The sequence below is a fragment of the Protopterus annectens genome, chromosome 8.part0 (assembly GCF_019279795.1).
Source record: "Protopterus annectens isolate FY-2018-M chromosome 8.part0, PAN1.0, whole genome shotgun sequence".
In the NCBI taxonomy this organism is placed as follows: domain Eukaryota; kingdom Metazoa; phylum Chordata; order Ceratodontiformes; family Protopteridae; genus Protopterus; species Protopterus annectens.
The window spans coordinates 1,450,504,561-1,450,528,962 of record NC_056741.1 but is presented as its reverse complement, the minus strand read 5'-3'; the positions used below and the strand labels follow the sequence as shown (position 1 = coordinate 1,450,528,962).

At 41.3% G+C, this 24,402-nt stretch overlaps 1 protein-coding gene across 1 annotated transcript in view; it reads right to left on the bottom strand.

Moving 5' to 3' along the window:
- Positions 1-9,219, bottom strand: part of LOC122808501 (CXADR-like membrane protein) — an 874,569-nt gene extending 865,350 nt beyond the window's left edge. Inside the window, exon 1 of the mRNA XM_044079457.1 lies at positions 9,037-9,219. The gene's annotated coding sequence lies outside the window, so the exon portion shown is untranslated. The remainder of the gene's footprint in view (positions 1-9,036) is intronic.
- Positions 9,220-24,402: the final 15,183 nt, after the last annotated feature.

Here is a 24,402-nt window from a genome sequence, read left to right as displayed (position 1 = left end):
TAACTCTGTACTGATTGTATTACATAACCACATCTATGTGTTATAAATAATTACATAACTAAGATTTCTACAGTAGCAGTTGCCATTTTATAAAAAAAGCATGTTTTCGTCAAGGTATTCACTCCTTCATGAGTAATTATATCAGTGTAGTTATATTTCAGGAAAAAACATTTAGATAATGTAGTCAAAGTGTTAGCCAATTTCAAACCTTCAAGACAAAAGACAGTTATTCCATTGCTATTTAATGCTGTAACCTTTCTAAGTAATCATTTACTCACCTAATAGTAAGAGCTTGCCATTGCTTTTTGTTTGCTTAGCTTTGTCAGTGTAACAATGAACCAGGAGACATTCACAGGGTAATTTCATTCATAGTTCTAGGTACCAGGCTAACTGCCCTTGTGGGCCATTTTAAGCCAATTTCCTGTGGTGAGAGTCAAACCTTGTACTTATTGTCTTTTGAATTTAAATTAGGCATGGGAGGAATTCTATGACCACCAAGTACAGAATGTTTTAATTTGCATTCTTGCTCACAGTCATCAGGTCTCACTTGACTTTAATCACTTATTCTCCTTCTTTTACCCACTTTTACTTGAAATGCATCTACCCCACCAGTGACTGTCCTATGATTACTTGTTGATCAACTGATCACATTTCCTTATCAACTCTGTCATCATATTGTACAACTTTGTTGAACCACATGCTAGATGTTTGACAGATATTGTGTGACTACTGTGAAATGTATTGACTACATCTTCCTTAATTATCACATTACATTACAGATTTGAAGGACCACTGAGGACCTGTTCAGAAAGTATGCTTGTATCTGAAATAACAATATGTTGATTTTGTATCCCACCTCAAAGTCAACTTCATTCAAAAGTTTGCAGACTCTAAAATTAGATTTTTTGTAGGTTTTTGAGTAACCAATTTATGTCCTTTTTCATTTCCTTTTATGTTGCAGTGCTATTCTGCTTTATATTGTGACAACATTTTTACTGTTCTTAGCCCAAAATGATGTACTCTCACAACTCGTTTATTTTATCCTATAAGCAAAGTTTAAATCATTAGTTCTAGTAGTTCTGGTGCTGTTCATTTTGCAAAAAATGCAGTCAGTTCTATATGCTTTTATATGTACATGTGTACAATCCACTGTGGCCATCTTAGCAGACTTCTCTCATCTCTAGCACAATACAATTCATTTTATTGTTGATCAGCTGTTCATAAACTGACATAATGTATATACAGACTCCCTTATGACTTCTACATTGTCAGAAGATGCCATGCATGCCTGCTTAATCATGCACCATAGCTGGCATCATGTTACCTAGAGTCGTGGGCATGGGCATTGGTAAATATACAGCATCATACATATGTTATCATGTCATATAAGAGTCCTTGAGTGTGCTGCAGTCAGTGTTGGCTGTGGAAAAATTGGAAATGTACTTACGCTATATACATTATACATTCCATAGGCTGTGTTTCACTGATTTCCATTAAAGTGCACTGTTCAGGATATTATCCTCTGACAACAGGAGGGTACATGCCTGAAACCCAGCCTACCACAAAACAGAGGTCAGATGAGATTGTCATTCATAAAAGTCTTGTAATTGTTTTCTGCCTAATTTTTATGTGTTACCAACATCGAGCTGGTACCTCGGCATTTGCAAAAATCTACTGCCAATCATTAGTGGACCGGAGTTCCGCTGTGGCGACCCCTAACCGGGAAAAGCCGAAAGACAAACAACAACAATGGACATGTCAACAGTAATTCAGTTCCATTTCAACAAAAATTCAACAAAAGTCCAAATTAAGGACTGAGAAAGGTAAAAGAGTTAATTATGAAGGGGCAAACCCCATACCTCCAAGTATGGACTTTTGCTTACTGCACTCACTCGCTTAATATATGAATTTTAGCATCAAAGAACCTAAGTGTAGGGGCAACACTTTTTGAGAGACAGACTTTTGATGATCTGAGATTTGCTTAAAACAATAAATATATCGAATTTAAACAGGCTAAGTAATTTTGTTTTCATTTTTTAACTCTGTTTCTTATATGATAGCTCTAAGCCCACTGTCACAAAACATATCTGCTTGCCTTTCACCCCCCCAACTACAGGAAGCAATTTCCTTATTTACACAAGTTGCCTAAACATAACCACTCTAGACAAACAATTCTAAGCAGATGCATAACCCTGCAAAACAAAATTGTGTTTTGGCAGTGGGTAATCCTTCTGGACCTCCCATAAGGGACTTTGACCCATAAACCCTTACTTTATTATTCTACTGCAATATTACTTCATCTCAAAGAAAGAGTTAAACATCCAAGTAAACATTTCTCAATACATCTGAGAATGTAAAGCCTTTTAGTACAGACTATGTACTGCTCAGAAGATATTCATAAAGCAGTACAACATGTTGTAGCCAAGGAGGTAAAAGGAAACAAATATCAAATGGCCATGTGTGGGCAAACAAAAATGTGAACTTGGCTAATAAAGAATTTGTAGATAAACCATTTAGCAATGTTACTGTTTGTTACATGATTTGCACAGCACCATCCCTGATAGAATGAATTGGGGTATGATCTTTCACTGCACATTTAATGATCACTTCTTTTCTCAATCAGTGGCCCTTCACTGAAAGCATTTGAGAACTGTGCTGAGCTATCACACTGAAGGGTGGTAGAGAGATGGAGTTTGTCCAGTTTGGCTGCAGTAGCCCTAGTCACGTTAAGGTGACAAATCACTGCTCTATTTTGAAATCCTGCAGAAAGTGGGATTCTTCTGTCTTATCAGGATGCCTTTTAGGTTTGTTTATTAATCTGAAATTATACATAAAATTGGTTACTTTGGGCTAAATATTGCAGTTATGTAATGACTGGTTACTGCGCTACAGCATAGCATTATATATATTTTGTATTATGTACAATCCAGTAGGGTAATTTGCAGCAGCAGCCTTAGGTCAGCTGGTGTCCTAGGCAAAAGGGCTCCATGGCACCCCCCCACACCACCCAAGTCCCCCATTCTGGTCTACCTACACCAAATAAATACTTGAAAAGCACCCCTGCTACAGTGACGCCCTAGGTGGCTGCCTAGTTGGCCTATGCCTAAGGCCGGCTACGGTAATTTGGGAATTTTTCTGGAAAAATTAAATGGACTTTCTCATCAACGCTTTATCTGATAACTCATCTCTTTAGTTATTTTAATATTGTAGTTAACAATGTGCCACATGAACTTGATACACAGTTTCTCCAGCTTACGAGCGACTTCACTTTTGATCAGGAAGTTTCCTCTAATACCCATTTCTGACTATGCTTTCTGGCTTGGTATTCAAACTAGGGGTTCACTATAGTATCCCAAAATACTGAAATCCCGAATTTCAGTATTTCGAAATTCTATAGCCGAAACCTTTAAATACTCGATAACCATGAAATTTAAAATTGTGAACCTACAGTGCAAATACACCACACACATACACATACACACAACCCCCCCACAATCAAACAAACAATCCTACACTACAGACAAGAAGGGGGGTAATCCCCCCTGCACCCCCATGTGGGGGGCTGTACAACCCCACACCCCCTGCTTACATATACTAATTCCGAGATTGCACAATCACACACACAAAGGTAACTCACACACACACATTTCACAGCCCCTTGCACACACACATCACAGCCAAAACATACACTAACATACACCAAAGCCTCTAACCAACACAGTCGTATGTACTTACCTACACTTACACCTATGCATTCACACACTGCAACACCCTCCCTACGTATATATACTAACTCCGAGATTGCACAATCACATACACATAGGTAACTCACACACACACATTTCACAGCCCCTTGCACACACACATCACAGCCAAAACACACACTAACATACACTAAAGCCCCTGACCAACACACTCATACGTACTTGCCTACACTTACATCTATGCATTCACACACCGCAACACCCCCCACTTATATATACTAACTCCGAGATTGTGCAATCACACACACAAAGGTGACTCACACACACACATTTCAAAGACCCTTGCACACACACACACACATCACAGCCAAAACATACAGTAACATACACTAAAGCCCCTAACCAACACAGTCGTATGTACTTACCTACACTTACACCTATGCATTCGCACACCGCAACACCCCCCCCACTTATATATACTAACTCCGAGATTGTGCAATCACACACACAAAGGTAACTCACACACACATTTCACAGCCCCTTGCACACACACATCACAGCCAAAACACACACTAACATACACTAAAGCCCCTAACCAACACACTCATATGTACTTGCCTACACTTACACCTGTGCATTCACACACTGCAACACCCCCCACTTATATATACTAACTCCGAGATTGCGCAGTCACACACACAAAGGTAACTCACACACACATTTCACAGCCCCTTGCATACATACATCACAGCCAAAACACACACTAGCATACACTAAAGCCCCTAACCAACACACTCATACGTACTTGCCTACACTTACACCTGTGCATTCCCACACTGCAACACCCCCCACTTATATATACACTAACTCTGAGATTGCGCAATCACACACACAAAGGTAACTCACACACACATTTCACAGCCCCTTGCACACACACACATTGCAGCCAAAACACACACTAACATACACTAAAGCCCCTAACTAACACACTCATATGACTTACACCTGTGCATTCACACACTGCAACACACCCTACTTATAAATACTAACTCCGAGATTGCGCAATCACACACACAAAGGTTACTCACACACACACATTTCACAGCCCCTTGCACACACACATCACAGCCAAAACATACACTAACATACACTAAAGCCCCTAACCAACACACTCGTATGTACTTACCTACACTTACACCTACGCATTCACACACTGCAACACCCCCCACTTATATATACTAACTCCGAGATTGCGCAATCACACACACAAAGGTAACTCACACACACACATTTCACAGCCCCTTGCACACACACATCACAGCCAAAACACACACTAACATACACTAAAGCCCCTAACCAACACACTCATATGTACTTGCCTACACTTACACCTGTGCATTCACACACTGCAACACCACCCACTTATATATACTAACTCCGAGATTGCACAATCACACACATAAAGGTAACTCACACCCACACATTTCACAGCCCCTTGTGCACAAATATAACAGCCAAAACACACACTAACATACAGTAAAGCCCCTGACCAACACACTCATAAGTACTAACCTACACTTACACCTGTGCATTCACACACTGCAACACCCCCACTTATATATACTAACTCCGAGATTGTGCAATAACACACACAAAGGTAACTCACACACACATTTCATAGCCCCTTGCACACACACATCACAGCCAAAACACACACTAACATACACTAAAGCCCCTAACCAACACACTCATACGTACTTGCCTACACTTACACCTGTGCATTCACACACTGCAACACCCCCCACTTATATATACTAACTCCGAGATTGCGCAATCACACACACAAAGGTAACTCACACACACACATTTCACAGCCCCTTGCACGCACACATCACAGCCAAAAAATACACTAACATACACTTAAGCCCCTAACAACACACTCGTATGTACTTACCTACACTTACACCTGTGCATTCACACACTGCAACACCCCCCACTTATATATACTAACTCCGAGATTGCACAATCACACACACAAAGGTAACTCACACACACATTTCACAGCCCCTTGCACACACACATCACAGCCAAAACACACACTAACATACACTAAAGCCCCTAACCAACACACTCATACGTACTTGCCTACACGTACACCTGTGCATTCACACACTGCAACACCCCCCACTTATATATACTAACTCCGAGATTGCGCAATCACACACATAAAGGTAACTCACACCCACACATTTCACAGCCCCTTGCACACACACATCACAGCCAAAACACACACACTAATGTTAGATGGACATTACACCAGCAGAAGAGCACACTGGTTGGTAATGAGCCTTGAAGGTTAATGACCTGTTGCAAAAAAGGGGTTGTGAAGCAAAGACAAAAAATGTAAATAGATGTTTGTGCAGCAGTCAGTATTAAATTGGTAGAGTGCTGTGACAATTAGTGACCCATTATTCAGCAGTCAGCATTAAATGGGTAGAGTACTGTGACAATTAGTGACCCATTGTGCAGCAGTCAGCATTAATTGGGTAGAATGTTGTGACAATTAGTGATCCATTGTGCAGCAGTCAGCAGTAAATGGTTAGAGTGCTGTGACAAATACTGACCCATTGTATAATTATGGAGAATCTCATCACCATTGTGCAGCAGTCAGCAGTAAATGGTTAGAGTGCTGTGACAATTAGTGAACCATTGTGCAGCAGTCATCAGTAAATGGTTAGAGTGCTGTGACAATTAGTAATCCATTGTGCAGCAGTCAGCAGTAAATGGTTAGAGTGCTGTGACAATTAGTGATCCATTGTGCAGCAGTCAGCATTAAATGGGTAGAGTGCTGTGACAATTAGTAACCCATTGTGCAGCAGTCAGCAGTAAATGGTTAGAGTGCTGTGACAATTAGTGACCCATTGTGCAGCAGTCAACATTAAATGGGTAGAGTGCTGTGACAATTAGTGACCCATTGTGCAGCAGTCAGCAGTAAATGGTTAGAGTGCTGTGACAATTAGTGACCCATTGTATAATTATGGAGAATCTCATCACCATTGTGCAGCAGTCAGCAGTAAATGGTTAGAGTGCTGTGACAATTAGTGACCCATTGTGCAGCAGTCAGCAGTAAATGGGTAGAGTGCTGTGACAACTAGAGACCCATTATATAGTTAAGGAGAATCTCATTATTAAGCTGATGGTGGTTGTGCACTATACTCGTTAGGGTTGAAACAAGTAGGAAGTTATGTCTAGGGAAGCTGCAGAAAATATCCAATTTGACTAAAAAGTGTATTCTGACAGAATAACAAAATGGATGATTCAGGCTTTTCCATTATAGTCCTTTTACCTAAGTATGACTATTTACGATTTATTACTAATAAAGAAGGCCAGTCCCTGCACCTGTCTAAAGCAATTCTGAAAACATCATCTCCTGCTACAGACTGGCATCATAAAATTAATAATGTATTTACTTTGTAACCACATCTGATAAAACTATAACTAATGTTTCTGAAGGCTGAAGCTAACCACCATAAGGAAACTGTAGCAATCTGATATAAAAGTCTTGATAAAACAAGCATAAAATTTACATAGGTGACTAAGCACAGTCTCTGTATATTTAGTCTGCATTGTGAAATATTGCTCCCTCCTCCATATCTGGCTAAAACACAGGAAGATGACATAGATGAACTTGTGTTTCTGATTATATAACAACCCCTCACTTACCTTCCTTAGTTAGCTTCTACCTTGCAGGTACCCTATTGGTATCCAATGGTAACTGTGAAAGTGGGGCATGGTAGCAGTTAGGTTCTAATACTCCTCAAAGTTAGCATAAATAAGCTAATGCAAATAGTAGATTCATAGCAAGCAGTGACAGTGTAGAGACTACAGTCGGAATTACCTGTGTTGCATGACTTTTATTTCAAAGTTAAGGCATCACAAGGAGATCTGTTGTGATCTAATGAGACCCTGATAATCATATGTAAACTGTACCCCTCATAACATGGCTATCTGTTATTAGTTATAACTAGAAAATCGGAGAAAAACACTTGCAGTGTGTGGGACTGGCACAAATGTTTTAGTGATCACTAGTTTTACAGAGTAACAGCAAATACAGTGGTTGATGGCAAATGATTCATTTAGAAATGAGCAGTTGAAAAAATTGTCCTTCAGAATTACTTTCATGAACTAGCTAGATGCTTTCTGCTATCTTCTTCCATTCATATAGTAGTGATACTGGCCAATGAATTAGATTACTTTGTAAATTATACTAGTTACAGTGGGTAGGATTGATTAGTAAAAATGTTTCAACTGAGATATCACTGACACCAGAGTTTACTACATTAAGCAACACATACTTCAATGCAGAAAGTAAAAAAAAAAAATCATATACTTGGCTACAGAACCCTGGAGGAGGCAGCTATGATAAAGGACTTAATAAACATCTCTTAGTAGCATCTGCATTCATTCGGTCATATGTTATTTGTTAGTTGCTACACCATAGGAGTACATAAATTGGTACTACTGGTTGCCCTCCTTTCCATTTTAAAATGGTTACTATACCCACACACTTATCTTTATTTGCAATCAAAGTACAGTGGCAACTTCAAAGATGATAACATGCAAACTGATCCAAAATTAAAGCATAAAAGAAACACATTCCACATCAGTGAGAACATACTTTTCTGAATCAAGCTTGTTAGTAGTATCAGCACCCACCCAAGCATTTTCTTCTACTGGTACATACTATGAGAAATTTGTGCTTCGGCTTGTATCCCTCCTTTCCATTTCAAAGATGTCTGTGTCAGTACTTTTGTTAATTTATAATCAGAATAACATAGTGTCTCACAGCAAAGTGTACCTGACTCTAACTGAACCAAAACAAAAGTGAAAAAACAGCTTGCGGTTTCCTGTAGAAAAACATGCTTTTCTAATACAAGCCAGAAGACTCACTGGATGCTGCCTATGTATGTATCACGAAAGCATGCTTTCCTATGTGGTACTTTTTTGCTTTTATCTATAGGAATGATTTAAATTCAAATAATGGTTTTCTGTTGGATTGTGCCATTAACTGGATTTGCCTCTTTCTCATTTTCCTTTGAATCAAAGACACCAGTGTCACCCACCACCTTGCCAGATCTTTGGGCAATCAATGTGGCTAATGCCTTTATAATTTCCCTGTGTAATACAGAGTTGCAGGAAACATGCATTTCAATTAACTGAACCTTCCATAACAAGACACTTCTTTCCTTTCTGTGACAGAACATGTACATTATTGTTTATTCTAGCCATGACATTACTGCAAAATCATATGCTTATATTTAATCACACTTACCTCCAGGCTCCAGTAACAACTTTTTGTTTGCCCTTAAAAAAATATGTTTTAGCTTCTCAGCTGCCCAGTGATCTCTCTTCTCATCTACAGTTCTGTGTATTAATAAATGTTTTGCAACAACTCCAGTGAGTCAGCATTGACTCCTTCAGTTTCCTGTCTTATGTGAAGCTTTTTATAAAAAACAGTTAAAAGCATGTTCTTTAAAACAATGTTTGACAGCTTCTATTTTCATTTTAGAATGGTGTCACTTCTTTCTTCCTGGCAGCCTGCAAGTTATTTGATCTCTGAAATGCTCAGTGTTAAAAACACTGATGTACTTTAAATTTATCAGTCATATTACTGCAGACCCTTGCAGTAGTGAGTCAAGACAGATAAATAATTATTGATACTCAGTGAAGAAAGGGAAGTACACTGTGAATGGTAGATACTCTGCTAATACCAACAGCAAAAGTGATTTGTTCATTTTATAACTGATTTATTTATTGTTTTAAAACTAAATTTAAAAAAATTAAAAAAGAAAGCATGATAATATTGACAGAACTCACCTTCTATTAGTTGGACTCATTTACAGTGGAAAATATATACCCCATGGCTACAAACATAACTTGAAGATCATTCAAGTGTTTTTTGAGTTGCCATACAGTAAAATATAAAGGTCCAAATGTGCCGCCATAGGTCATTCACTGTTCCCCAAGACACTTTGACTAGTGGTACTGTACTGAACAAAACTAACTAGATTAAGATATGATAACAAATGGGTCATACTTGTCCCTCCACAGCCCTCAAAACCAATGACTCTGGGTGGATGCATCTAGTTGGTTCATTCATTCTCCTGTGATAGTAACAACTAGTCTCCCCCCCGGCTCGGTAAGTGCTCATGACAACCAGACTTCTTCCCTGACTCGGTAAGTGCTCGTGACAACCAGTCTCCCTCCCTGACTCAGTAAATGCTTGCGACAACCGATTTCCCTCCCTGGCTTAGTAAGTGCTCATGACAGCCAGTCTCCCTCCCTGGCTCAGAAAGTGCTCACTCCCATCTTCACCACCCAACTGTTCTAGTGCTTGAAGCACTAATCAAGCTCAGGTTGTAAGATGCTGTCAGGGCTTCCTCACTCCTTCCTAGTATAGATCTTCAGAAGTAGAGATCCTGCTTTGATGTAGCAATAAGGAGCAATCTATAAATAATGCGACCTTCAAGTGCATATGGTTTGATGCCAGTTTTAGTAAGACAACTTGCAAACCATGAACCTAACACACTGAGACTATTCAAATAAACAAATAATTATCTGAAGTTCAGCTATGAATCTAACAGCTTATACAAGACTTCCTAGAAAAAAAACAAGCTACCAATTTGTGGGGGATATGTCTAACCACAACCATGAGTGAGTTATGGTGTGCAGTTATTTGTTAAACTATTGTCTTGCTACTATCCTTAGTATATATATATTAGTCTGTCTTTGCAATACTAATATATATTGTTAATATCATACATCTTCTTTCTTTTGACAGCAACACTGTGGATCAAGGATGAATGAAATACAGACACCATGGTCACATTATTCTTTTAGTTTTGTACTTGTATAGCCATATTATCAGTGTTAAAGACTTTAATTTGTTCAACTATTACTGAATGTCTCATCTATATGACACTTGCCATTGAGTGGTCTAGATAATAGGTCATTTTGTGGACCTTACATTCTGACAGCAAACATGAGGGAGAGATAAGGTGCTGCTGTTGCTTATCCAGCATGGGCCATGGACCTGAATTACAATGTGCATCCTGCAAAATAGGAATACCAGCTTGTGTGGTCATTTTATAAATTTCTGGAGGTCATACCATTCTAGATTTTTGGATTCTAGCCAGTGCATGTCTCTTGTACTTGATTGGTACTGTTCAACTATTACTGAATGTCTCATCTATATGACACTTGCCATTGAGTGGTCTAGATAATAGGTCATTTTGTGGACCTTACATTCTGACAGCAAATATGAGGGAGAGATAAGGTGCTGCTGTTGCTTATCCAGCATGGGCCATGGACCTGAATTACAATGTGCATCCTGCAAAATAGGAATACCAGCTTGTGTGGTCATTTTATAAATTTCTGGAGGTCATACCATTCTAGATTTTTGGATTCTAGCCAGTGCATGTCTCTTGTACTTGATTGGTGAGGTATTAACATCATGCACTTTCCCTACCCCACTTCTAAATAGGGAACAACCTAGAAGTCTTTTTCTGGACCATACATTCTGATAGCAAGTATGAGTGAAGGATAAGGTGCTGCTGTTGTTTATCCAGCATGGGTCACATGCCTGAATTACAATGTGCATCCTTCAAAATAGGAATACCAGCTTGTGTGATCATTTTATAAATTTCAAAAGGTATTGCCATTTGGGTTCTGTCTAGTGCCTTTCTCTTGTTTGATTGTTGATGTATTAATGTCATTCACTGTACCCTATCCCACTTCTAAATAGGGAGCAACCAACTCTAGTGTGTATAGTATTTGCAGTGGGTGAGATTGGGAGATTAGTATCTAGTTATAGGGGTAAATGTTTAGTGATGCTTCTTTCCTTACTCCACTAAGCAATTACATTAATGTAAATGATGCACCAAAGTTTAAGGAATTAAAAAAACTCAGCATAACACAAAATCTTGCTGAAAAATGTGTATGTGCAGAAATGGACCATTCATTGAGCTCCATTCCATCCACAACTCCTTTTTCCCATTTTTGCACATAGGGAAGGGGTGTTACTTCAACTGTAACAATCTAAAGCCAAGGTTTACATTACCAGGTGGTTAGCCCTAACACGGTAGTTCTTCCACACCACACACTCTCATGCACACTCACAACTATGTCCAATTTAAAGTGTCAGTTCCACCTACTGCATGTCTTTGGAATATGGGAGGAAACCAGAGCACCAGGAGGAAACCCATTTGAACACAGGGAGTATATGCAGAAGGCACAGCAGCCAAAATTTGAACCAGTGAACCTCTTGCTATGAGAAAACAATATCTGCACATCATTGTGCCACCCCCATCCATTAAGCTCCAATGTCTCTGATAAATTGATCAGGTCTGTAACTCCCCTGCTCTGCCCCAGTAATCAAGGACCCTCAATCCTCACCACTGACACTAGTGAGGGATGTGTACTTGGAACAAAAATAAATACACCAGTAATTTCAGATGCAGCTCTCTGCACCAACAACAATTTCCCTTAAGAGCACACAGGGATCACACTCTGTCCTGTGGCTGGGTTTCCCTCTCCAGGCCCCAAACACTGACAGCTGTAGAGTTGAATCCTCAGAAGATTGTTCCAAGCCAAGTCCTCCACCACCCTTTCTGTCAAACCAGTGCTCTGTGTCCCTGCTCCAAGTAGCTGACACACACACACACACACACACACACACACACACACACACACACACACACACACACACACACACACTTGGAAAAGGCTGGCACAGATTTACCAGCTATGTCTCCTCTGCCCAGATTATAAGGTAGATACTGCCAGCAGAACACTCCAAAGCCAGCTACTCCAAGGCTGTTACCACAGATACCAATTATACTGAATAAAATGAATACTGATACAAATGGTAGTGTTTTACCAATGCAGCAAGGCTTTCAGGAGTGGCCACTGCATCACCAACTAAATATAAGTACTCTCAAAAGTTAAAATATCCTCTAAAGAGAATGAGTGTGTAACCAGTCACAATGAAAAGCTTAATATATATTTAATAATAAATAATAAGAGAACATGAAAATACTGAATACCTATTTACAATAAACATCAGAGTTTCAGTCACAGGAAATATTAAAAATAACATGGATAGAGTCACACAGATACAGGAAAAACAGTACTTAACTAATCTCACTATATTTTCCTGACTGATCTAAAGAATTACTATTCCCTTGTTACTTACTAAAGCAAGGCAAGATGAAATGGGTGAGTGATCCTTGTTTGTCAGGTTTCAAAAACAAACTGACCTAGAACTTCTATCTCATCTAGTATTAAAATACCCTTTCAGTGCTGGATTACAGAATGGCATCACATACATCTGGTTAGCTGACTTCTGGTTCACACACTACCCCCTTTACTAGAATCCAAACCAGAATATAGCACATATGTGTCATAATACACACACAGAGTTTTGCTAAGATCTGTTATCATATATGGAAGCTATAAAGCCATTTGAAAAACTTCTATTCTTCAAGGGTAGCAATTAGTTCACCCCTAAGGGCAACACAGTAGGATTCCTAGTCCCGGTTTTGACATTTTGTCTCTGGCTGCAATCAGAATGGTAAGATACAATTTTTATGGTCTAAACCAGGTAATTTAATTCCAGCCTATTTTTCAAAGTTAGCTTGACTGAGGTTAACCTCTTCTCTTCAAGTAACCTCTGTTACAATATATTCATTTCAACAGTTACAATATAGTCTGACATGCAGGTGCATTTCTTTTCTGTCCAGCAGGACCCACTATTCGTACATGTTTTTAGCACAAGCAACTTTACAAATACATTTTCAAAACAAGCACCTATACAAATCATTTTGATATAAAAATGACATATAATTCTTTACAAAACTCCAGCTGTCTAAGATGGCATATGTTACACATCCACTGCCCTACTTCTCTTGGCATAGCCAGCAATAACTCACATTATGACATCTCTCCCACCTTTGATGACTCAAATTAGTTTTTCAAGTGACTCTTGAGAAACTTGCCTTGAAGGACATGAGCCTGTATGGGAGCACATTAACCCATATCCTGTCTTGAGAGATCATTTGCATTGTCATTGATGACCTCACTACAGTGCTGCACTGTCATGTCATATGCCTGCAACCCTAGGCTTCAGCCTAGTTATGTGGCATTTTGCTGGCTGGCTCGATGTAGCCACAGATCCCCCTGAAACTCCTCCTGCCATCCACTACAAGTACTCAGCACCAGAGCCTCCCTATCATGGTAAGGCTTAATCATGTTAATATGGTAGAATTTGTGCCCCTGCCTGCTGCCTAGCTGTTTAACCATGTAGTTAACATCACTGACCTTTCTTACCATTTTGAAAGGTCCTTTCCAAGATGTCTGCAGCTTATTGCGTCTGACAGGAATGAGCACCATAACCTGTTGTCCTACAGCATACTCTTGGGCTCAAGAATTCCTGTCATACCAGACTTTTTTATTTGCTGTTGGGCACCTGCCAAGTTTTCCTGGGCCAAGCCATTGAGTTCCATAAGCCTTGTCCTGAGGTTTAGGACATATGCCACAACAGACTCATTGTGGGATTCATACACAACCTCCCACTCATCATGAATCAAATCTAAAGGCCCTTTCATCCTATGATCTTTACAACAACTCAAAGGGTGAAAAGCCTATAGATTCCAGGGGTACCTCTTTGTATGCAAACAGCAGATGGGCAAATATTTATCCTACTCTCTCACTTAAACTGGTCTGCAAATGCCCATAGCATGGTCTTTAGTGTAGAAATTTAACCTATCCACAAGACCATTAGTCTGGGGGTGGTAGGGGTGGTCATTAGGTGTTTCACCCCACAGTACTGCCACATACAAGCCAGCAGGTCTGACTTGAAATTGGCACCTCTATCAGTCAGTATTTCTCTCGGGAAACCTACCCTGCTGAACATCTCTAACAAAGCATGTGCCACCTTCTCTGCCTCGGTGGAGGACAGATCCTCCACCTCAGGGCATTTAGTAGCATAATCTACCACCACCAGGATATACTTCTTCCACACTATCCATAGCTACCCTCTGAAATGCCTTTGCCTGTGACTGAGGAGCCATTTCAGAGGGTAGTTATGGATAATGTGGTACTCAGAGGCCCCACACTATCCATAGCTAACCTCTAAAATGGCTCCTCAGTCACAGGAAAAGCCATCAAAAGAGCTTTGACCTTGCCTCTGCCTTGCCTACCTTTTGGCATGGCTCACAGGTCCTGTAGTACCCTACAACAATCGTTGCGATCCCAGGCCAATAAAAGTTCTGCATAATATGTCTCTTGGTACACTTTATGCCCATATGACCTGCAAAAGGAATGTCACAGGAGGTCTATATTACAATATCAAAGTTTTAAAACTTTGAATGTTCTAATATAGAATCCTATTCAGCAAAAGCTGAAAATATCAAAGCAACAGAAAACCAATTTTTTTCCTAGGGAAAGAATTCAGTTGTCCATTTCTGTTGCTTCTGTATTTTCAGCATTGTGGTGGAAAGTTATGGGTTGGGTTCAGGTAAGTGTGCGATTGTGTAGACGTGAGGGTTAGGGTGCGGGTTAGGTATGTGTGCGATTGTGAGGAAGTGAGGGTTAGGGTGGGTTAGGTGAGTTAGGGTTAAGAAGCGGGAGAGGTGAGTGTGCGACAGTGACAGACCTTAGGGTTAGGGTTTGGGTTAAGGTAAGTGGATAGTTAGTGGTGTGGTGTATAGTTTACTGTAGGGTTAGGTGTAAGATTTTAGATGTATGTGTGTAGATTTCTGTTTGTTTGGTGTGCTTGTGTTGTGTGTATGTGTTTTGGAACAGCAAATTTTTTCCCTAGGAAAGAATTCGCTGTTCTGTATGTTCGATGTTTTCAGCTTTCACTGAATAGGGTTCGATATTAGAACATTCAAAGTTTTCAAACTTCGATGTTCTAATATAGACCCTGTCACAGGCTATGGTGAGAAGTGTCAGATGGTAGGATCTAGGCATTACCAACTGTTGTATTACACATCCTCTAGCCCTCCCTCAGGGGTCCACTCTATATAGTAACCCTTTGTTCCAGTATACAGACTCCCCTTTTTCATAAGAATCAGATGCATCCCTAGCTACCTACCTCAAACCTCTTAGTGTAAGGTCTGAGAGCTGATCCTGTCTCAAGTCTACCTTTGTGACCCTTCACATCTCCCCTTCCAAAGGAAGTCTGGTATCTTCTGACAGTGGTGTCTCCCATAAGCCTGGGTACTACTACTCACCTCTGGCTTTGCAGTCACTCTGTCCAAGGGAACATCAGTACCTACCAGCAGCTGTAGCTCACCTTCAGGCTCACTGCTATAGACTAGCTCCCTCCCTGACATAGCCACCTTACTGGCCCTGGCTGCAGGTGTGGGGTTTGTCTGGCTCTCCCCCAGGCTATTAGCCCCACATGCCTGTCTCCAAGCCTGACTGCATGTAACTGCATGCACACAGAGTACTGCATTATCAAAATCATTCTCTATCAGGACATCTGCAGGGATGTCCTCAAACATAACTACTTGCTTGCATCCTTTTCCACCCTCCCAGTCAAGGAATGGGTCCCTCCTAAAGCTCTGACTGTTGAGAACTGTCCAAGCAAGTACTGCTCCTCTTTATCCACTGCAGGCTTGACAATGGTTATGTTAGAGTCTGTCTCACTCTTAGCAGTGGCCTGTTTTCCATTCACTAAAATAGAATATAAACTCTGGTGATAGTCTGGTACCACTGTTGTCTCCAGACAGCTTACTACTGGCATACTGTTATTCCCACTTGCTGGCTCCCTTAACGTTTGTTCCCCACCTTGTTTCTGTGGACATCTGTATGCTACAAGGCCCCACTGGTTGCATTTAAAACATCTAACCTTTGATGCTGGCCATGCATCTGAACTAGTGGCTTCCCCTGTTACTGGCGGACTCTGTTGGGGTGGTTTGGGCTGCCCACCATGGGTTCCCTTATATTTATGTGCAGCACTGGGTATCCCCTTGCTGTGCAGTGATACCCTGCTTGCTAAGTAGAGAGCCCTTTTCCCATCAGCTTATCTCCACAGTCTCACTCCCAGTCTGCCAACCAGATTCTCATGTCCTCAGGCAACATGCTTAGGGCTTGCTCCCTCAGCAAAAGATCTGCCAGCCTTTCAAAAGTGGTGACCTGACATCCACTCACCCACCTAAGAAAATAATTGCTTAACTCAACAATATAATCACATACACTTTCATCTGCCTTACGTCTATGCTCATGAAACTTTTTTCTGTAAGCTTCACATATTAACTTAAAACATTCCAATAAACATTGTTTAACTTTATCATAGTTTAAAAAAAATCAGTATTAAGCAGTTTAGAAACAACAGTTACAGCTTTACCATGGAGTAAGGGGGCCAGGAACCATACCCAGAGCCCTAGGTCAACATTATACTGCTTACATACCCCCGGATTTTCAAAAGCCTGCACGGAGTGCAAGATGAGTGCAGTAGCTCACACAGGCAATATCTCTGCCGTGCGATCCAGGAACAGCTGGCAGGGGCATGCACAAGAGCTCCAGCACTAATCTTGCATGGACTAAGCCCTGGTATGCAAATCACCTCATTTGCAGGAGAAATCCATGCAAATGAGGTGATTTTGCAATCCAGGAAGCTTGAAATAGTCTGTGCAAGACTAGTGCAATCTGTAGAGATGTGCTTGGTTAGTAACCAAGTACATTTCTGCAAATTCCAAAACAAAGCTATGACAGCTCCAAATAAAGGCTGCATGCCATTGAGGAAGTATGAAAATGGCCAAGTATAAGGCCATTGGCATTGCAAACTGTTTAAAAGATGAAAAAAATCAACTTTTATTTTTTTTTCTCCAATCTTGGCTGTTTAAGCATTGGGCAGCAGCACGCAAATGGGATCAGGGAAAATAAGAAAATAAACATAAAACGAGCATTCTAACTAAAATAAGTATTCTGTCATGCAAGTCAATGGCAGGCAGAAGACAACCTGGCCAGTGAGTAGTGGTTGCTAAGGGGGGAGTCTCAGTGTGAGAGATGTAAATATGCATTAGCAGGTAATCCTATGCAAATGAGGGAAAGGTTAGTTAATCCCAGTTTTCCCCACGGTGTAAGGCAGGTCCCAAGAGTGTAAGAGTATAAATAGCTGGGTGCAAGACTAGGATATAGGTAACATCATGGTGGGGTGTCAGGTATACTGTAAGTGGATTGGAGCCCTGTGGATTCGGACTGCTTCTAGCTTAGCACAGCTAAGCTAGAGGTGTGTCCAAACTGCCTAGCACTCTTTACAAAGTGTAAGTGGGTGTGCGCACCACGCACCGGGTCTTACAGGAAGAAAAAGGAAGTTAAACCAGGAAATAGCAGCTCTGTGCACATTTCAGCACTCTTTTTGCACTGTGCGCACACAGGCTTAAACAGGGAGGCTGTGGGAAGGGAAAACAGCAGTACAAGGAGAACTAGCGTAGCTGACGGGTGAAATGTATCAGAAACAGCCAATTTCACAGGCAGCAGCCCAACCCAGCCCAACACACCACTATAAACTAAGCAAACACCTGTCCCCCTTGTTTTTCCCAAAAAATCTGCCCCACCGGTGTACACAGTCGAGGAAATTTTACAAAATGAAAGCAAGAGAAAAAAAATGTTAGGGGCTGCTTTTGCTATCATAAACCAGCATGTGCAAGAGGCTGAGGGAAGTAAGGATGTGAATGCTGCTGAGCATCCCACAGTGAGGAGACGGAGAAGAGTGTACAGACCTAGGGTAACCTACCAAGGGCTACATGAGCTGGAGATAGTGGAGCGCTTTAGGGTGGACAGAGACCTCCTACAGCAAATTGTTGAGTTGTGCCGACCACGCCTCACACACAGAACTAACAGAGGGAAACCCATCCCAGTTGCTACCAAGGTATGAGTAGGCCTAAGAATACTAGCTACAGGTACCTTCCAAAGGCCAATTGGGGATATGATGGGGATTTCACAGGCATCAGCATCCAGGGTACTTCACCAGTTCCTGGATACCATGTCAGCACATGTCGGTGAGCACATATATTTCCCCATCACCCGTGAGGCATTGGCCAGCAATATGCGTCCCTTTCACCAAATAGCAGAATACCCTGAGGTAGTGGGTGTAATAGACTGCATGCACATACACATTAAAGCACCACCAGGTGAGTAGGGTAGCGTCTACATCAACCACAAGTGCTTCCCCTCTATCAACTGCCCGATCATGTGCGATGCCCAGGGCATAATAATGAATGTGTGTGCTGGCTGCCCTGGAAGCTACCACGATTCACATATCTGGCATCTGACGCAGCTGTACCAGACATTTGCCAATGGGGACATCCCACATGGTCACCTAGTGGGGGATGCTGGATACACACTTGAGCCATGGCTGATGACACCCATCATAAATGCACACACACCTGAACAAGAACTCCATAATGAGGCACACGCACAAACACGAATCATAATATAGCATGTGTTTGGGAAGCTCAAATCATGGTTCTGGTGCCTGGACACATCCGGTGGAGCCTTGCAGTACTCACCAACTACATGTACCCAAATTGTCCTTGTATGTGCCATGCTACACAATATGATCTTGCAGAAACAGCTGCAGCAAGAACAGCATGGGGCAGGGCCACACAGCCCCCCACCAGTGCCAAGGCCTGCACAGGCACAGAGTGACTCGGAGGAGGAACAAACTGAGCTTGCCCCAGCAGGCAGAAGGAGGCGTGCCCAGTATGCCTTGGCCTTGGCAGAGAGGCAACACATAGCACATGCACTGACACATTAGGGACCTAGGGAATGGCACCTCTCTCCAACTCACACATACAGTAAAAGAGATGGCAACTATGTGCATTCGACAGGCAGCCCTGCAGCACCACCCTCAAAACTGGGACACCCACAAGATAAGTGACTCACATATGCCACTTGAGAGGGCACATACCCCACAACAGTCACAGCCAGCAGGATAGGTGTAGACAAACACAAACAAATGCTGTACTATGGCCTCTGAATGAGCCCTATGGGTAACTGCTCCCCCAGGCCTACACAGACACACTACAGCAGGCCATGCAGTTGGATGTAAGTTGTGAAGTCTAGAAAGTCAGAAATTAATATGTAGATAGTGAAAGCTAAGATCTGTAGTACACTGGTATGCCTCTAGCCACCACAATAGGTAAGTTCACAGACTGAAATTGTGTACCTGACATACCAGTACAGTCCTAGCAACAGAGTAAATGTGTCAGGTGTGCCCACCATCCTAATTACACTTATAGTAACAGTCAGGTGTGGCACCCCCACCCCTGTGTAGAAATGTAGAAACAGTCAGGTGCCCCCGGGTATGCAGAAATGTAGCAACAGTCAGTGCCACATGACCGATGCATACCCTGCAGACACAGCATGCTACCTGTCAGTGTAGAACACAAAGGTCAGCACCACAGTACAAACTACCTGGACTTGATCCATACATGCAGTATAGATGGCCATACTGGGCATGCTCACACACTTAGATGAATGAAGGCAATGTTAGTCATCAACATACTGAAAGGTGGGCATGCTCACACACTTAAACACATGAAGACCATGTCTGCAAACACCAGTGGACCAGACATATCTGGCAGTTGCAGTACTTATTGCAGACACATATCAGTATGCACCACTCCTGCCTTGCACACACAGTGGATGGGAATACAGACGTATATGTAAGGACAACACACTATAATAAGCCAAAGGTAGATGGACATAGATGTGTGGAGGAGGGTGATCATGACAAGGAGCCATCTGGGCCTGTCCCATCCAGCACACAGCCAAAGGGCCCCAAACACATGAGGTGCAGGTGTCACTCACTGCAGATACTAGCCACCAGTATCTATCAGCATGACAGGCTATATGGTGCATGTGCCAGCTGTGCAACATGACTGTACAAGGAAGTAGTCACCTAGTAGCTGTATACATGTACCTGTGGCATACTACCCTGTGTGTGCCTGCATGTGGCATGACAACCCCTACATTAATTGGTTATGGCCCATGCACACACTGCCCTCCCCATAGCAGTATTAGGACAAGCCTGCTGAGGTCATCCAATGTGAAATACACCTTTGAGAGAGCTGTAGCTCAGTAATCTCCATGGCGTGTCCCATAACTGTGCACTGCTGTAGTGATAAACTAGTTAGGTAGTAGTTCTAACCCCAGACTCGGCAACTGTGTGAGTGCATGTCTCTCTGTCTCTGACTTTGTAGAGAGAAATGCTTTTTAGGCTAATCACACTCCATCCAATTCATATACTCACCTTTGGCAAGGCTGCTGATGTCACTCACCTAGCAATACACCTCTGGGAATATCACAGCCCAGTAATCTCCTTAGCATGTCCTGTAACTGCGTACTGCTGTAGTGTGATAAAGTAATTAAGTAGGTGTTCTAACCCCAAACCTGGCAACTGTATGTGTGTGTGTATTGGTGTGTGTGTGTGTGTGTGTGTGTGTGTGTGTGTGTGTGTGTGTGTGTGTGTGTGTGTGTGCGTAGAAAGCAATGCTTTTTAGACCACTCACACTCCATACAATTCATATACTCAACTTTGGCAAGTCTGCTGATGTCACTCACCTTGAAATACAACTCTGGGAAAATAATAATCTAGTAATCCCTGTAGCGTGTCCTGTAACTGCGTACTGCTGTAGTGTGATAAAGTAGTTAAGTAGGTGTTCTAACTCCGGACCTGGCAACTGCGTATGTTGGTGTGTGAATCTGTGTGTGTGTGCATCTGCCTGAGTAGAAAGCAATGCTTTTTAGACCACTCACACTCCGTACAGTTCATATACTCACCTTTGGCAAGGCTGCTGATGTCACTCACCTGGAAATACAACTCTGGGAAAATAATAATCTAGTAATCCCTGTAGCACGTCCTGTAACTGCTTACAGCTCTCGTGTGATAATGTAGTTAGATAGGTGTTCTAACCCCAGACTTGGCAACTGTGAATGTGTGTGTGTGTGTGTGTGTGTGTGTGTGTGTGTGTGTGTGTGTGTGTGTGTGTGTGTGTGTGTGTGTGTGTGTCTGACTGAGTAGAGAACAATGCTTTTTAGGCTACTCACACTCCGTACAACTCATGCACTCAACTTTGGCAAGGCTGCTGATGTCACCCACCTAGAAATACACCTCTGGGAAGGTTGTAGCTCAGTAATCTCTGTAGCGAGTCCTGTAACTACGTACAGCTGCAGTGTGATCTAGAACTGTGGTAAGGTTCTGTCTCCACCCATGGCAGTTCTGGATGTTTTGTGTGTGCTCCAATGTCTGTGTATGGAGGAATGCATTATAGGTTACTCACTCACAGTACATTTCAAATGTTTTACTTTGGCAATCCTGCTGTTGTCATTCAATGTGAAATTCACCTTTGGGGGAAAAGTACTTCAGTAATGTCCATGGCACGTACTATAACTGAGTAGTGCTGTAGTGTAATAAACTAGTTAGATAGGGGTTCAACTCCCAGACATAACAGGTGTGTGTGTGTGTGTGTGTGTGTGTGTGTGTGTGTGTGTGTGTGTGTGTGTGTGTGTGTGTGTGTGTGTATGTGTGTATTTGTAACTCATATCCTGTGAAGAGGTGGTTGTGAGTGTGTGGGCAATGTCGAGGGGGTTTTGCTTATTTCTTTTATGGTGGCCCTACTATATATCACAATGTCAACCATACAGGGATGGGTTCAACTCCCAGACATAACAGGTGTGTGTGTGTTTGTAACTCGTATCCTGTGGATAGGCGGTTGTGAGTGTGTGGGCAATGTCGAGGGGGTTTTGCTTATTTCTTTTATGGTGTCCCTACTATATATCACAATGTCAACCATACAGAGATAACAAATGTAAATTAGCTGAGATACTGATACCACAAACAGACAAACAAAGAAAAAATACCATGAACAACAACCCAGCCAATATACAGAATTTATATGTATATTGGCTGGGATGTTATTTGTGGTAAATTAGCTGAGAGGCTGTGGTGTAAAGCCATACCCATACATGTGATATCAAGGTCAGCCACTTGTTTGGCTGTGGGGGGATGCATATTTGTACAAGATGTATAGTGTGTGGGGCCTCTCAACCCCATTAACGGTGCATGTGAACATATGTGTATTTGTTAATCTGCCATTGCTATCTACAAATGTATGGCCATACATACCTATATAGGTTTATACATCTGCTAATATATATATAACTATGTCTGTATGCACCTACATAGATATATATCTGTGTACACATATGTAATGTGCTATATATATATATATATATATATATATATATATATATATATATATATATATGTAGACATATAGGTGTAGATACATATATGTGTCGATTTAGGCATATGAATATATATATATATATATATATATATATATGTGCATATATATATTGATATATATTTATATAGTTTTAGAAATTTATATATCTACATATCTAGATATGTTGTATCTGTTTAGATATTAATATAGGTACACACCCATACATCTAGATGTTGGTATACATTCTCTGTACTGCTACATGACTGGAGTGGATGATATGTTTCTGCAAACATCAAATCTCTTTGTATCTGTGATGGCATAGTGGTAAATCACTTTGTCTATGGTGTGCAGGGTCCTCTGTTTGAGCCCTACAAGAGCTGTTTATATTGTTTCTGGGCAGAACATGGACATTGGATACACAGTGATTAAGGTTCTTTAAAGCAGTTACAAGCAGGGGTGCATGTGTTTGCACAAAGCTAAGCAATGCCTGCACAAGTTAAGCAATTCAGCAGCTAATTGAGTATAAGAAACTGTAACCAGACTTTAGCAGTGCTTACCTCCACGCAAACCCGCGCAAACCCACATACAACTACTTTAAAGTGCCTTAATCACTCTGTATCCATCAACACTTGTTCTGCCTAGCAACAAAATAAACAACCTCTGCTCAGCTCGAGTCCAGGACCATGCACACCATAGCCCAAGTGATTTACCTCTAAGCCATCTCAAATATACATAACCCTGCTGTATTCACAAACATTGTAAATATTGGAAGAGCGTTGCACCACAGGTATTAGTATTTCATCTGAGTATTCAAAACTTGCTAAATAACCAAAATGGCAGAAAGACAGCTTCAAAACAATAGCTTCAATAACAGGCTTTTACCATGTTGAATCCACAATATATGAAATATAGAGTTTGCTGTTGTAAAAGTCAAGTGGTGTTGTAATTCCACAACTTTAAAATATGTGGATGTCATAAAAACAGAAAAAATGAACACAAAAGTGAAGAACCCTTCTGGTGTAAACAATGGACAAGCGCTTTCAGCTTTTTCAAGCCTTCTACAGATCCAAGTAGGTAAGCTGGGTTCGGTGTTTGAAAGTTGGTATCATCCAATGAAACACCTCAGTGAATAATGAATGTTAACCAGTCAAGTTAGTCCATTGGTACACACCTCCATAGCTTGAAGTTAAAACTCTTTATTTAAAACTCTTTGTTTAAAACAACATGACAGTTTGACGTTTCTAAGACAGACTCAAACATGTTTTCATAAGGAATATTAGTAAAATCCTTTCAGTAGGTCCTGGTTAAAAGAACAAGCTCTGCATAAAAGCCAAGATTTGAGAGAAAAAGGTGAAAAAAAAGATGGTACTTTAGGGCCCTTCTTTTTATTTCATTTC